Below are 16177 nucleotides of genomic sequence, written 5' to 3' on the forward strand. Positions count from 1 at the left end.
CTGTATTTTGTTTTTTCTGAATCTTGACCAGGTAATTCTTCATTGTCTTGTAAAATCTCTGATGCCATCAAGCACATTTATTATCATGTCTAGCTTTTCTACTTGTCTTCATTGGGAGGGTCGGTCTCAATTTCTTAGTTAGCCATTACCTGATGTATAAGGCCCACCCTTTGATTTTTTACTTTTCCTCATCTTTCCCATTCCATCAGCAAGTCTTTTTTTTCCTCCTTTAAAATATTTCCCTAACTTGACAATTTCACACAACCTCTACTGTACTGAGTTAGGCAAAAAAAGTGAATGAAGTTATGAATTCAAAAGCATGGTTTTTTAAAATAAATCACATCATTTTAACTTATACACAGCAGCAAAAAGACAAACAGATAGAAGCTGAAAAATTCCTGTGTTTGGTGGGGGCTGCTCCATTTTATCACAACTTCCTTCAATCACTTCTATTAAAATCTTTCTTTTGGTCATTTGTAGAATTGATGATGTTAACAAAGCATAAAAGCTTGGAAATTCCATGCATAAATTCAAGAATTTTAAAAAACTCAGAAGTCCTACGTTAGGATTTTTCTTTTCCCTTGAGATAATTTACGCTGATTTAACATCTATCTAAATTGTTTCTGTGACTATTTTCCTGTTGGTGAGCTTTCTTTCTTGTATACTTTAACTCTTTTTACCTATCTAAAACGCTACCAATAATTTTGGAGCAACATAATAGGATTTGAAAGTGTCGCTCGGGAAATTTTCTGAAGCCTACTGTTATGATTAGCTCACCTCAGGGAAAGAAGGAGTAAGGGTCATGAAAGTGCTGAAATGCTTAGATGATGAGTGATCTGTACCAAGAAAAGAAAGTAGATAATAGTTTTTTGTTTTTTTTTTTTTTGATTTAGTGTTCTTATGCACTGGGTTTACTGGGTTATACTTTACTTGGCTGAACATGGTAAAGTGACTAGACCTATAAGAAGTGATGACCTGCTTCTAACGAAATTTGTCCTATGAGTGAATGAACCAGTTATGAGTGAGCTCCTGCTGGTCATGCAGCAACCTCAGGGAGAAGCTAGCTCTACAAGTTGATCTATGAAACCTGTGTCTCCAAAGTGAGAACCCCAGAACCAATGGCAGAGGGACCGCAAACAGTCAAGCCTCAGTCTTCAAAAGGAATCACTATTACCGTATCTATTGCTGGACATATCTCTTCAGACGGAGTACCTAGACCGTGAGAAGATCTTAGGAGATAATTTTGGGAGAAGGGTGTAGGCAGCAGTGTGAAGGATAGGCTAACTCAGTCTTTGTTCCTTCAACGAACAACATTGCCGCCCAGTCGGTTCCGACTCATAGCGACCCTATAGTGCAGGGTAGAACTGCCCCATAGGGTTTCCAAGGAGTGCCTGGTGGATTCAAACTTCCAACCTTTTGGTTTGCAGCTGTAGCACTTAACCACTACACCACCAGCGTTTCCCTTTGTTCCTTATACATGTATTAAATAAGTCTCAGTTTTAAGATAATGTATTTTCTGATGGCTTGAATTTGGTTTGCTGATATGAGAGAGGGTCAGAAAAAGAGAGAAACAAACTGTTCATACTGCTAAGAGAGTTAAGTTTTCTTAGGAATATGACATCAGGACATAAGGGAAAGAGGGAAGCAGGAGAACAGAGTCAGAGACAGATTTAGAGACACTGCACCTCTGGTTTTGAAGATGCAGAAAGAGGCCATGAGCCCAGGAATTCAGGCAGCTTCCAGAAGCTGGAAAAGAGAAAGAAATGGATTTTCCTCTAGAGCCTCTTGAAGGAGCAGAGCCCTGCCGACACCTTTAGCCCAATGACAGCCATTCCAGACTTCCAACCCGCAAAACTGTGAAATAAATTTGTGTTGTTCTAAGTCACTAAGAGTGCGGTACTTTGTTGCAGCAGCAATGGGAAACTGATACACCATTTCACCACTGTTGGCACTTTTATGTTGTTGTTGTGAGGTGTCATGGAGTCGGTTCCAACTCATACCAGCCCTATATACAACAGGATGAAACACTGCCTTGTCCTGTGCCATCTTCACAATCTTTGCTATGTTTGAGCCCATCGTTGAAGCCACTGTGTTTCGTCTAGGGTCTCCCTCTTTTTTGCTGATGCTCTAGTTTACCAAGCATGATGTCCTTCTCCAGGGACTGGTCCCTCCTGATAACATGTCCAAAGTATGTGAGATGAAGTCTCGCCATCCTCACTTCCAAGGAGCACTCTGGCTGTACTTCTTCAGCAAATGAAGGTCCCAAAAGCTTGACTCCACCCATGTCATTAAGGTCACCTTCTTTGAGGAGGCAGCTCTTCCCCAGTTGTATTTTGAGCACCTTCCAACCTGAGAGGCTCATCTTCTGATACTATATCAATGTTCGGCTGCTATTCATAATGTTTTCTGTCAGCTTGGCTGTACTGTACTCTGGTGGCTTGCATGTTGTTGTGATGCTGGAAGCTACGCCACCAGTATTTCAAATACCGACAGGGTCACCCCCTGCAGGCAGATTTCAGCAGAACTTCCAGACTAAGACGGACTAGGAAGAAGGACCTGATGGCCTACTTCTGAAAAAATTGGCCAGTGAAAACCTTATGAATAAACATATGCACTTGCACAGTGTTCCACAGACTGTACAAAAGGCCACAACGGTTTTCTTTTATTATTTCTCCTCATTAACTGGGCCCACCCCTAATATTTGTGGGGCCCAGGCAAGAGTGCAGATGTAGGCCCAGATATCTGTCTAAATTTTTAAAAGTTATAAATCAAGGTAACAATTGTTATGTAAAATGTGTTCTATCCTCCTACCTTAACTGTAACTTCAAAATAAAACAAATGTAAACCTATGTTTTGTATAAGACCAAATGTTTGAATACCAAAGATGACTGAATTCAGTTATTATTATGCATGTCTTGTGTCCTCTTGATGGGTCATCTAGGTTTGGAAGACTCATAAAACACATATAATTCATAAATCATTAAATATTTATACCGTAATCTTTTTCTTGCTTTTACACAATTCTGTTTTCCCTTTTAGTAAATTAAATATTCATAGTCTTTGGTATGTTAATGAGGCAGAATTAGTGTAGGGTGTACAAGAGTTTAAGTCAATCTCTTTTGAGATATAAATGAGATTAAACAAGCATAAGAGAAGCAGAGGTGGGGGAAGGGAGATGCCAAGCCACACGAACATTGCCCAGGAGCAGAAGCTCAGAAGAGACAAGGACCTTTCTTCAGAGTCAATAGAGAGGGAAAGTCTTCTTCTAGAGTAGGCTCCCTGAATCTGGACTTCTAGCCACCAGAACTATGAGAAAATGAATTTGTTTTTTAAAGCCACTGACTTGTGGTATTTCTGTGATGGCAGCACTAGATAACCAGGACACGTGCTTTACCTAGTCTTTTCTCTTTCTACTTGGGTTAACTATATATATATTTTCTACTTGGGTTAACTATATATATATATTTTTTTTTTTTTTTTTTTTGCTGATATACTAAAGTTTCTTATATTTTACATATTAGTTTTCTCAATTGCCATCTCGCTTACCCGCACCTCATCTGGCTTTCAACAAATATTTTGGAAGAAGTTAAAAGGCTACATAGTTTTATTTTAATCTTTGTTTCAAATACAACACATATAATTATCTGATGGATTTGAACCTTGCATTTTTGTCTTGTGTTTTACCAATATGAGAGTCCTGTGGTTTTCTTGATTAGCTTTACCTACTTCCATTTATCATAATGTTGTTACATTAGGTCTTATTTCAATCACCTTATTTCTAGTTGTCTATTTACCATGGTTTCTATTTATTTATGTATTCTTTCATAAAATTTACATCATATAAATTCAATTTTCCTTTGCTATTTGAAAATATCTACATCCTATTTTTGTGGACTTCCTCTGATTTCCTTCAGTTTCAGCTTGAACTTGCATATGAGCAATTGATGGTCTGTTCCACAGTTGGCCCCTGGCCTTATTCTGACTGATGATATTGAGCTTTTCCATCGTCTCTTTCCACAGATGTAGTCAATTTGATTTCTGTGTGTTCCGTCTGGCAAGGTCCATGTGTATAGTCGCCATTTATGTTGGTGAAAGAAGGTATTTGCAATGAAGAAGTTGTAGGTCTTGCAAAATTCTATCATTCAATCTCTGGCATTGTTTCTATCATCAAGGCCATATTTTCCAACTACTGATCCTTCTTCTTTGTTTCCAACTTTGGCATTCCAATCGCCAGTAATTATCAATGCATCTTGATTGCATATTCGATCAATTTCAGACTGCAGCAGCTGATAAAAATCTTCTGTTTCTTCGTCTTTGGCCCTAGTGGTTGGTGCATAAATCTGAACAGTCGTATTAACTGGTCTTCCTTGTAGGCGTATGGATATTATCCTATCACTGACAGTATTGTACTTTAGCATAGATCTTGAAACGTTCTTTTTGACAATGAGCGCAACACGCTTCCTCTTCGAGTTGCCATTCCCAGCATAGTAGGCTATATAATTGTCCGATTCAAAATGGCCAATACCAGTCCATTTCAGCCACTAATGCCTAGGATATCGATGTTTATGCATTCCATTTCATTTTTGATGGTTTCCAATTTTCCTAGATTCATACTTCGTACATTCCAGATTCCGATTATTAATGGATGTTTGCAGCTGTTTCTTCTTATTTTGAGTCATGCCACATCAGCAAATGATGGTCCCGAAAGCTTTACTCCATCCACGTCATTAAGGTCGACTCTACTTTGAGGAGGCAGCTCTTCCCCAGTCATCTTTTGAGTGCCTTCCAACCTGGGGGGCTCATATTCCAGCACTATATGAGACAATGTTCTGCTGCTATTCACAACGTTTTCACTGGCTAATGATTTTCAGAAGTAGACTGCCGGGTCCTTTTCCTACTCTGTCTTAGTCTGGAAGTTCAGCTGAAACCTGTCCTTCATGGGTGACCCTGCTGGTATCTGAATACCAGTGGTATAGCTTCCAGCATCACAACAACACGCAAGCCCCCACAGTATGACAAACTGACAAACGTGAATTTAGAGACCATCTGAAGAATAGATTTGATGCACTGAACACTAGCGACCAAATACCAGACGAGATGTGGAATGACATCAAGGACATCATACATGAAGAAAGCAAGAGGTCATTGAAAAGACAGAAAAGACCAAGAGGGATGGCAGAGGAGACTCTGAAACTTGTTCTCAGAAGTCGAGCAGCTAAAGAAAAAGGAAGAATTGATGAAGTCAAGGAACTGAACAGAAGATTTCAAAGGGTGGCTTGAGAAGATAAAGTATTATAATGACTTGTGCAAAGAGGGAGAGATGGAAAACCAAAAGGGAAGAACACGCTCGGTGTTTCTCAAGCTGAAAGAACCAAAGAAAAAATTCAAGCCTCGGGTTGCAATAATGAAGGATTCTATGGGAGAAATATTAGATGATGCAGGAAGCATCAAAAGAAGGTGGAAGGAATACACAGACTCATTATACCAAAAAGAATTAGCCAATTTTCAACCATTTCAAGAGGTAGCATATGATCAGGAACCGATGGTACTGAAGGAAGAAGTCCAAGCTGCTCTGAAGGCATTAGTGAAAAACAAGGCTCCAGGAATTGATGGAATATCAATTGGGATGTTTCAACAAACAGATGCAGCACTGGAGGTGCTCACTTGTCTATGCCAAGAAATATGGAAGACAGCTTCCTGGCCAACTGACTGGAAGAGATCCACATTTATGCCTATTCCCAAGAAAGGTGATCCAACCAAATGTTGAAATTAGAGGACAATATCATTAATATCACATGCAAGCAAAATTTTGCTGAAGATCATTCAAAAGTGGCTGCAGCAGTATATCAACAGGGAACTGCCAGAAATTCAGGCTGGTTTCAGAAGCAGACAAGGAACCAGGGATATCATTGCTGATGTCAGATGAATCCTAGCTGAAAGCAGAGAATACCAGAAGGATGTTTACCTGTGTTTTATTGACTATGCAAAGGCATTAGACTGTGTGGATCATAACAAACTATGGACAACATTGTGAAGAATGGGAATTCCAAGAACACTTAATTGTGCTCATGACAAATCTTTACATAGATCAAGAGGCAGTTGGTCAGACAGAACAAGGGGATACTGGTTGGTTTAAAGTCAGGAAAGGTGTATGTCAGGGTTGTATCCTTTCACCATACCTATTTAATCTGTATGCTGAGCAAATAATCCGAGAAGCTGGACTATATAAAGAATGAGGCACCAGGATTGGAGGAAGGCTCATTAATTACCTGCATTATGCAGATGACACAACCTTGCTTGCTGAAAGTGAAGAGGACTTGAAGCACTTACTAATGAAGATCAAAGACCACAGCCTTCAGTATGCATTGCACCTCAACATAAAGAAAACAAAAAATCCTCACAACTGGACCAATGAGCAATATCATGATAAACGGAGAAAAGATTGAAGTTGTCAAGGATTTCATTTTACTTAGATCCACTGTCAACAGCCATGGAAGCAGCAGTCAAGAAATCAAGAGACACATTGCATTCGGTGAATCTGCTGCAAAGGACCTCTTTAAAGTGTTGAAGAGCAAAGATGTCACCCTGAAGACTAAGGTGTGCCTGACCCAAGCCATGGTATTTTCGATCGCATCATATGCATGTGAAAGCTGGACAAAGAATAAGGAAGACCGAAGAAGAATTGTTGCCTTTGAATTGTGGTGTTGGCAAAGAATATTGAATATACCATGGACTGCCAAAATAATGAACAAATCTGTCTTAGAAGAAGTACAGCCAGAATGCTCCTTAGAAGCAAGGATGGCGAGACTGCATCTTACGTACTTTGGACATGTTGTCAGAAGGGATCAGTCCCTGGAGAAGGACATCATGCTTGGCAGAGTACAGGGTCAGTGGAAAAGAGGAAGACCCTCAATGAGGTGGATTAACACTGTGGCTGCAACAATGAGCTCAACCATAACGATTGCAAAGATGGTGCAGGACCGGGCAGTGTTTCATTCTTTTGTGCATAGGGTAGCTATGAGTCGGAGCCGACTCGACAGCACCTGACAACAATAACAACACATCCTATTTTTATTTTTATGGTGGCTACCAAAATTTAATGACTCATTCTTATGTTTGTTTTTTCCTGTAAGTTTTAAAGTGGACTAGTATCTAAATCTCTCCACCACAAAACCAAGAGAAATACCTCAGCACACTGCAAGTCCCTATGGTCTTCTTCACCTCCAGCCTACATCCACCCCATAATGTCATTAACCAGAACAATGCTACTCAAAATGTAGCTGGACCACACACTGTTTGATACGTTTGTGATTTTAAAAAAAAAAAAAGAGCTTTGTTCCACAATAAATGTCACTTGGACTACAGCTTAATTTCATTTACTTTTTTTTTCTACCAAGATTTGTCAGAAATCTCCAGAAAAATCATTTATATTTAGAGCAGAACCTACATCTTCCTTACAAGTACAAAATCTCACAATTATGTGAAGATTAGAAACTTCTCATTTTTGAGGTTTTTTTCTTTTTTTTTTTTTTTAACCTTTTAATATATGTACAGGAGAGAGTTAACATAGCAGGCCTGAGACCGCCATCCTCAGAAAGGCCTGCTTACAAGTATAGCCCTTGGCTGGTGTTCTGCACTGAACCGTGTCCCCCCAAAAGATATGAAGTCCTAACCCCTGTTCCTGTGAATGTGACCTGGTTTGGAAACAGATTTTTCTTTCCTTCTTTCTTTCTTTTTTTTTTTTTTTGTTATCAGTTAAGTTCAATGAGGTCATACTGGACAAGGTGGGTCCTAACACTAATCCCTTCTGAGGAGGGTCAGACACACAAGGGGAAGACGTCAGGTGACAACAGAGGCAGATGCATCTGTAATCAGCCAAGGAATGCCCAAGACTGCCAGCAGCCGCCAGAATCTAGGAGCCAGGCAGGCAACAGTTCCTCTCTCAAGGCCCTTGGAAGAAACCAACACAGCCAACGTCCTGAAGACAGACTTCTAGCCTCCAGAACTGTGAGGAAATTAAATTCTGCTCTTTAAAGCCACCCACTTTGTGGTATTTTGTTATGGTTACTGTCATGGATGGTACTATGTCCACCCAAAAATTTGTGTATCAACTTGGCTAGGCCATGATTCCCAGTATTGTTTGGTGGTCCTCCACTTTGTGATTGTAATTTTATGTTGAGAGGATGAGGGTGGGATTGTAACACCACCCTTACTCAGGTCACCTCCCTGATCCAAGGTAAAGGGAGTTTCCCTGGGGTGTGGCCTGTACTACCTTTTATCTCTTAAAAGATAAAAGGAAAGGGAAGCAAGCAGAGAGTTGAGGGCCTCATACCACCAAGAAAGCAGCACCAGGAGCAGAGCGTGTCCTTTGGACATGGGGTCCCTGCACCTGAGAAGCTCGTCGACCATGGGAGGATTGAGGATAAGGACTTTCCTCCAGAGCCAACAGAGAGAGAAAGCCTTCCCCTGGAACGGATGCCCTGAATTTGGACTTGTAACCTACTAGACTGTGAGAAAATAAATTTCTCTTTGTTAAAGCCGTCCACTTGTGGTATTTCTGAATGGCAGCACTAAATGACTAAGACAGTTACCCTAGGGAACTAAGGCAGCTGGCATCAGGAAACCTGGCTGCTAAACGGTTCCCTACTGTGATGGATTGAATTGTGTCCCCAAAGCGGTGTATCAATTTGGCTAGGCCATGATTCCCAGTACTGTGTGATTGTTCACCATTTTGTGATCTTATGTGATTTTTCTATATGTTGTAAATTCTACTTCTGTGCTGTTAATGAGGCAAGATTAGAGGCAGTTATATTAAAGAGGCAGGACTCAATCTACAAGATTAGGTTGTATTTTGAGTCAATTTATTTTGAGATATAAAAAAAATTGAGTAGAGAGACGGGGGACCTCCTACCACCAAAAAAGTAGTGCCAGGAATAGAGCGCATCCTCTGGACCTGGGGTCCCTGTACTGAGAAGCTCCTCGACCAGGGGCAGATTAACGACAAGGACTTTCCCCCAGAGCTGACAGAGACAGAAAGCCTTCCCCTGGAGCTGGCACCCTGAATTCAGACTTCTAGCTTTCTACACTGTGAGAGAATAAATTTCTGTTTGTTAAAGCCATCTACCTGTGGCACTTTTGGTACAGCAGCACTAGATGACTAAGACACTTATACTGACCTAAAACTTTCAGTAACGGATAAAGTTAGCTCACTGTGCCTGAACTGTTTCCGCAAACTATGTGGTTTATGCAGAACACCTGCCTTCTTTCAGGGAGCCTGAAACTTCTCTGAATATATCACACTGGTAGTATGCACCTGTATGATCAACACCCAATAAAAACTCTGGACCCCCAGGCTCAGGCAAGCCTTCCCGGTAGACAACTTTTCACACATGTTGTTACAGCTCCTTGCTGGGAGAGTTAAGCACATCCCCTGGGACTCCATTGGGAGAAGACTCTTGGAAGCTTGCACCTGGTCTCCTTGAACTTCACCCCAAGGGCCTTTTCTCTTCACCGATCTTGCTTTAAATCTTGCAATAAACCATAGCCATGACTATAACTGTACGCTAAGTCTGTGAGTCCTTCAAATAAGTCTCCGAACTTGGGGGTAACCTTGGGGACCCTTGACACAATCCACCTGAGAATAAGTCAAACCATTTGAACATACTTCAACATATCTACCTGTGGGATGCCATCTCATCTATTCAGGGTACCAGAGAGCATACTATTCACTTCCAATAAAAGCAATGAAGATATACATTAGAGGCATACTATAATGTAAACTTGTCCACCAAAATAACTCTGCCCAAACCCTGGTGGCTTAGTGGTTAAGTGCTACGGCTGCTAACCAAAGGGTCGGCAGTTGGAATCCACCAGGCACTCCTTGGAAACTCTACGGGGCAGTTCTACTCTGTCATATAGGGTCGCTATGAGTCAGGATCGACTCGACGGCAGTGGGTTTGGTTTTTTGGTTTAACAAGTAATAAGAATTAAAATGTTAATAATCAGTGAGAACAACAGCAAAATCCATGTTTTGTTCCCAATAAAAAAAAAAACTGAGCTTATGATTAACATAAAAGCACAAGTTGAATACAGCAAACTTTTCTAAAATATTTTAATAACATGAATATGGCAGAGAGCTCAATTACCAAACATAAAAACTAAGATTGCTTAAAACAACTGCTTTTCTCTCTGTTGAGAAAAACAACCTTGAGGGAAGTGAATCTTTACACTCCTTCTCTACAACTCAAATCATTCTAAGAATTCACCTCCTACACATGAGTGCTGTCTGATTTTTAATCACCAGATCTCTCTAGAGAGATGTGCCAGTGCCACAGGTACGACCTTAAAAGAAAGCTAAAAAAGCTAAGCCAAGAAGAAAACTTCTGTGAAGTTATATTCTCTACCCACCATCTACCCCACTGCCATCGAGTCGATTCCAACTCGTAACAACCCTATAGGACAGGGTAGAACTGCCCAATAGAGTTTCCAAGGAGCGCCTGGCAGATTTGAACTGCTGACCTCTTGGTTAGCAGCTGTAGCACTTAACCACTACACCACCAGGGTTTCCAAATATTCTCTAAATACAAAGCAACTACGCGATATGATGAATTTCTAAAAGAAGAGAATCATGGGGAACACATCTCTGTTGCTTCTTGACTACTTGTAAAATGATAAATTTCAAGAACAATAATCTAATAACAATAATCTAATGAAGATATTGGGTGGACAAGTCATACATCATGTCGCATGTGTGTGCCATCAATTTCTGTCAATGCCATAGGTGATATTGAATGTAAATTTTGTAATGAGCTGTTGCACAGAAAACATAAGAAGAATATGATTACACTGAATTTTGAATGGAAGTACTCATTCAGACAATAATTATTACAAGTTAAATATCTATGTCTTAGAAGAAATACAACCAAGTTGCTCCTTAGAAGCGATGATGGAGAGACTTTGGCTTGCTTACTTTGGACACATCATTAGGAAAGACCAATGCTAGAAAAGGACATCTTGTTTGGTAAAGCAGAGGGTCAGGAAAAGGAAACTGTGGTCATTCAGGTTGTGTATCAACTTGACTGGACCACGATTTTCAGTGGTTTGGTATTTATGATATAGTTTGGCAGTCATATAATGATGTAATTACTTCCATGATGAGATCTGATATACTGTGATCGCCTCCATGATGGGATCTGCTCTGAATAGCCAATGAGTTGAACTGGCATTTCCTTGGGGTATGGCCTGCATCCAATATAGGTGGACTTTCTGGCAAGGCTCGTGGGCTTTCGCTCATTCTGGATCCTGCAGCTGACTCCTGTTCATCTGACCTCTGGTTCTTGGGACTTGAGCTAGCAGGTTAGATGCTGTCTTGTCTGCCAATCTTGGGATTCGTTGGTTTTTGCATCCTGTGAGCCGGAGCCCTGCTGTCTAACCTGCTGATCTTGGATTCCCCAGCCCCCAAAGCTACATGAATCAGGAGAAGCTTCCAGACTGACCCACGGACTTGGGACTTTCCAGCCTCTGCAACCGCATGAGCCATTTCCTTGATATAAACCTCTCTCTAAATATTTTTTCTATACTTCACTGGTTTTGCTTCTCTAAAGAACCCAGCCTAAGGCAGAAACCGTCAATGAGATGGATTAACACAGTAGCCACAACAATGAGAGCAATATGATTACATTGATTACGATGATAATGAAGATGACAGAGGACCAGGCAATACTTTGTTCTGTTATACACAAAGTCATGAGTTGGAGCTGACTCAACAGCAACTAACAATAGAAATAAGTTACATGTGGAAAGTTCTCCCACATCATCCTTATTCTTTCTCCTTCCTTTCTCCCCAAATTTTCTTCCTCATGCAAAAGGTTGCAGTCCTAATTAGACCGAGACCAGGTCTTTCTCATATTTTATTCCTGGTATCCAGATCAATTTCTAGTAAGCACAGACTCAATACATGTCATTACTGTTGTGAAAATAAGAACAGAAGTGAAAGCAAAAAGACCTGTGTAAATTGGAGACTGAGGATTTAATCCACCATTTCCCCCTGCACCTAGAAGGAAGTATTCTTAGAATCTCTGTCCTCATTTCTGTCAGGGCATTCAAACCATTTCTAGACTAGAGTGACAGTTTGCTGTATGTGTGAGCTGTGCTTGCTTTCACTCTGTTGTCCCTGATTCTGCCTACCTACCGGATCCATTGCCGCTGAGTTGATTCCGACTCATAGCGACCCTATAGGACAGAGTAGAACTTCCCCACAGGATTTCCAAGGAGTGGCTGGTGGATTCAAACTGCTGACCTTTTGGCTAGCTGCCAAACACTTAACCACTGTGCCACCAGAGCTCCCATACCTACCTAGACCTACAATATCTGCTTTCTTCATGTCTTAGATGGATTCCCTACACTTGATGCCTGTTCGACTTGCACATAAACTGGGATCACCCTGGACCCCATGGCCACTCATTACAGAGGCAGACATCACTAAAGGAACAATTGAGATGATCTTATCCCTGCGATAAGATGTCCACCACCGTTCTACCCATGTTCCTTCTATCATCATTAGCAGAAGATGATAGAGTGTAACTACAGCATTTAGGTCAAATAAGTTTTATCGATAAAAGCTGATTCTAAGGAACACATGTAAAGTAGATAATACTTGTCCAGATCATATTAAATAAAAAATCTTGTTAACTTTGTGGAGAACTGCCTCGCCGGCTGTCAAAACAGGAGGATTCTCTAGCCACATCCTGAGCCCTGCTCATTTTCACAATGTAACCAGAGTACCGCCCTTCGCCAAAGATTATAAAAACCCACTTGATGAGGAAATATCCTGAGTGGAAGGGAGACTCCTGAGCTTTCTGAATTCTAGTCATTACATTAAGGAAGGATGATATTTTGGTCTGCTTAACCTGCAGCCACAGCCACTCAAGCTCTGAAGCTTTATCATGACTACAACAGTCTCCAAATCATTCACCCAGCTTTGTGCTCTGCCACGACAGGGCCAAAATGTATGTAGGACACTCCAACTCTCCTGTCTGATGGCCCTTCATTTAGGATCACACAAGGAATCACACAGCATCATACCATGCTGTATTCATCAGAATCTCCCAGTTACAGATAACAGAAAATCCAGCTCTGACTAGTTTCTTAAAAACAAGGAGAGGGCCATACGGTGTGATGGAGAACAGAGGGACAGAGAATGTGGCTCTTGAGACAAGTCAGGGCAGTGGCCCCATTCCCACTCCAATCTCTCAATCCTGTTTTTCTTGGTGTGTTGGCCTTATTCTCCGTTTAGGCTCTTTTGACTTCCTCTTGATGGCAGGAATGGACATCATCATGAGGCTGGACTCACATTTCAGCATCGTGATATGAGCCCAGATGGCAGAGGCAGCTACCCCTCCAGCTGTCACAGAGATGACTGGCTTGGTTGAGGTCATCTGTACATTGCTCAAGTAGTCATTATTGTCATAACACATCCAATAAATGGCCAAATTCCACCTCCTGTGATCACAAGAGTTCTGTTACTGATAGCCCCATCAGAACCACATACAGAATGGGAGAGGAGGGTTTCCTCTACACAAAGGGTGCTTGAAAACAACATCTTCACTTCAAATGTCTATATCCAAACTAATGTTTGATCACTGCCAACATTCATTCATAAATATTTATTGAGCCAGACAACTATGCTAGATGATGAGAATATAACATGAATAAGGTCTGATCCTTACCCTGGTCTGTATTCTGTGTCCAAAACAGAATTATTGGTTCCTCTCCTAATCTGTTCCTTTGCAGCTATTCCCAACTCAATAAATAGCAACTACATCTTCTAATTGCTCCAGTGGAGAAATCTTCGGAGAAATTCATGACTCTTTCTTTGGAAAAAAAAAACATAAAACTATTTTTATAGTTTCTTTTATACCCCGCCCATCCAATCTGTTAAATCGTCTTGGCTTTTCCTCAAAATAGTTGCTGAATATGACTGTCTTAGCTCATCCACTGCTACCACCCTTGTTCAAGCCACCATTACCACCTAGATTATTACAATAGCCTCCAAATCGTTCACCCAGCTTTGCCCTTCAGTATATTCTCAACATAGCAGCAACTGTGATTCTGTTAAAATATAAGCCTAAAAACAGCTTCCCATCTCACTAAAAGCCAAAGTCCTTTTAATGACTAGAAGACCCTCATGGTCCTTTCCTTCCTCCCCAGAATCTAGCCTGTCTGACCTCATCTAATACTATTCTTCCTTTTGTTTACTCCATTCCAGCCACACTGGCCTCCTTGCTATTCTTCAAGCAAGCCATACACACTCCTGCCTCTGAGCCTTTGCACCTCTACCTGGAAAGCTTCCCCCCAGATAATCACATGACTATTCTACCACCTTCTTCAAGTCTGTGCTCAAACGTGACTTTCTCAGTGAGGACCATTATCAAATTGCAACACCCCACATGCCTACACACGCACACATATCCTATTTCCCTACCCAGCTTTAGTTTTTTCCTAAGCATTTATCATTATCTAAGACACTCTTTGGAGCCCTGGTGTTGCAGTGGTTAAGCGTTTAGCTGCTAACCAAAAGGTCAGCAGTTCGAATCACCAGCCACTCCTTGGAAATCCTATAAGGCAGTTCTACTCTGTCTTATAGGGTTGCTATAAGTCAGAATCGACTCAACGGCATGGGAAGACACTCAATGTTTTACTTATTTATTGTATGATGAGAATAACATGAGAACAGGGAGTTTTGCCTGTTTCATTCACTCATCTATCTCCAGTATCTAGCACAGTGCCTGGCATGTAGTAGCACACACATTAAATATTTGATGAATGAAAAATTATTGAATCTCAGCGAGGGGTATCTTACCAATTTTATTGTTACATAACATACACTATAGTATAACACATGGACGAGTTCAGAACTCTTCACTTACCGACCATCTCATTATCTGACACTTCACATTGACAATAGTAAAAAAATCAACTATCCAACTATTTTGCACATTAACGACGTACGTCTGGCAGTAACGAATGCCAAGGTGCAAGGCGAGAGTAACATTGGCTGCAATGGTTAAAGTTATGGGTCTACCTGGCTGGGCTATGATTCTCAGTGGTTTGGCGGTTACTTTAATGATGTAATTCGGCAGTTATGTAATGATATAGTCATCCTCCATTTTGCTATCTGGTGTGGTCATCTTCCATTTTCGCACAATTTTCACAAAATGACCTAGTCTTTGGAACCTAACCATGTCGATAAGTGAGGAGTGGGTGTACAGTGCATGAACACAGTCTTCATTTATCAATCTTCCCGGGCTAACATAGCTTGACAGAATACATTTCTGACCTCAGTGCTGTGGAACTAGAACAAGAATGGGTTTTCTGTATTTCTCTAACAAGTCCTTAGTTCAAGCCCTAATTTACATGCTTGTTATGTTTGTGCAATCCACACAACTAAATAGTTGCTTGGTTTTTTTTAATCTACAGTTCCATTCCCCACTAGGACAGAAACCCTATTCTTCGTCTCAGCTCTGACACCTTGTCTATCCAGGAGGCTAGATCCTGACTCCCCACTCAGTAGCCATTGGCTAGGATCCCAGTTCACAGAGAGTGATCCTTTAGAACCACAATGTTGCCAACAACCAGATTCAGAGTATTTCCAGAACCCAGAGAGTTCTAGTGCAACATTCCACCCACTAAGACTGGATTTTGACCTGATTTTCCTGGACTTTGGCAGTTCCCTGTGGACCCTGTGATTTCCATCGCAGCTCTACAACAGGGCTAGTTCTCTCAAGCAAATTCCTCCGGTTTCTGGCTTTCTCCCCTTTTCACAATATGCCTCATTACTGTGCATACCTCATCTTGGACCTTCAGCCTGCACTGAAAGTTAGGAAAGTATGCGACCGCATTTGCCCAGTGAAAGCATAGTGTATAATTTACTCTAAACCATCTTTCTGAAGTTTTGTGTGCCTTGTTTACAAGCATGCTTAAAAAAAGTGAAGACAATTTATTTTGTAAAAATTTGTCCTGTCAATGGATCCTGAATTCAGAGCCACATAAGGTTACAAAATGAGTACTGTGATGTCTTTTAATCCCTGACCACCTCCAAAACTCCTCTAAAAATTGGCAAAAGCCCTTTATACTCTGGTTTATTTTCAAACCTAAAACCTCCAGGTTTAGAAATGAA

The sequence above is a fragment of the Loxodonta africana genome, chromosome 1 (genome assembly GCF_030014295.1).
Source record: "Loxodonta africana isolate mLoxAfr1 chromosome 1, mLoxAfr1.hap2, whole genome shotgun sequence".
Classification (NCBI taxonomy): domain Eukaryota; kingdom Metazoa; phylum Chordata; class Mammalia; order Proboscidea; family Elephantidae; genus Loxodonta; species Loxodonta africana.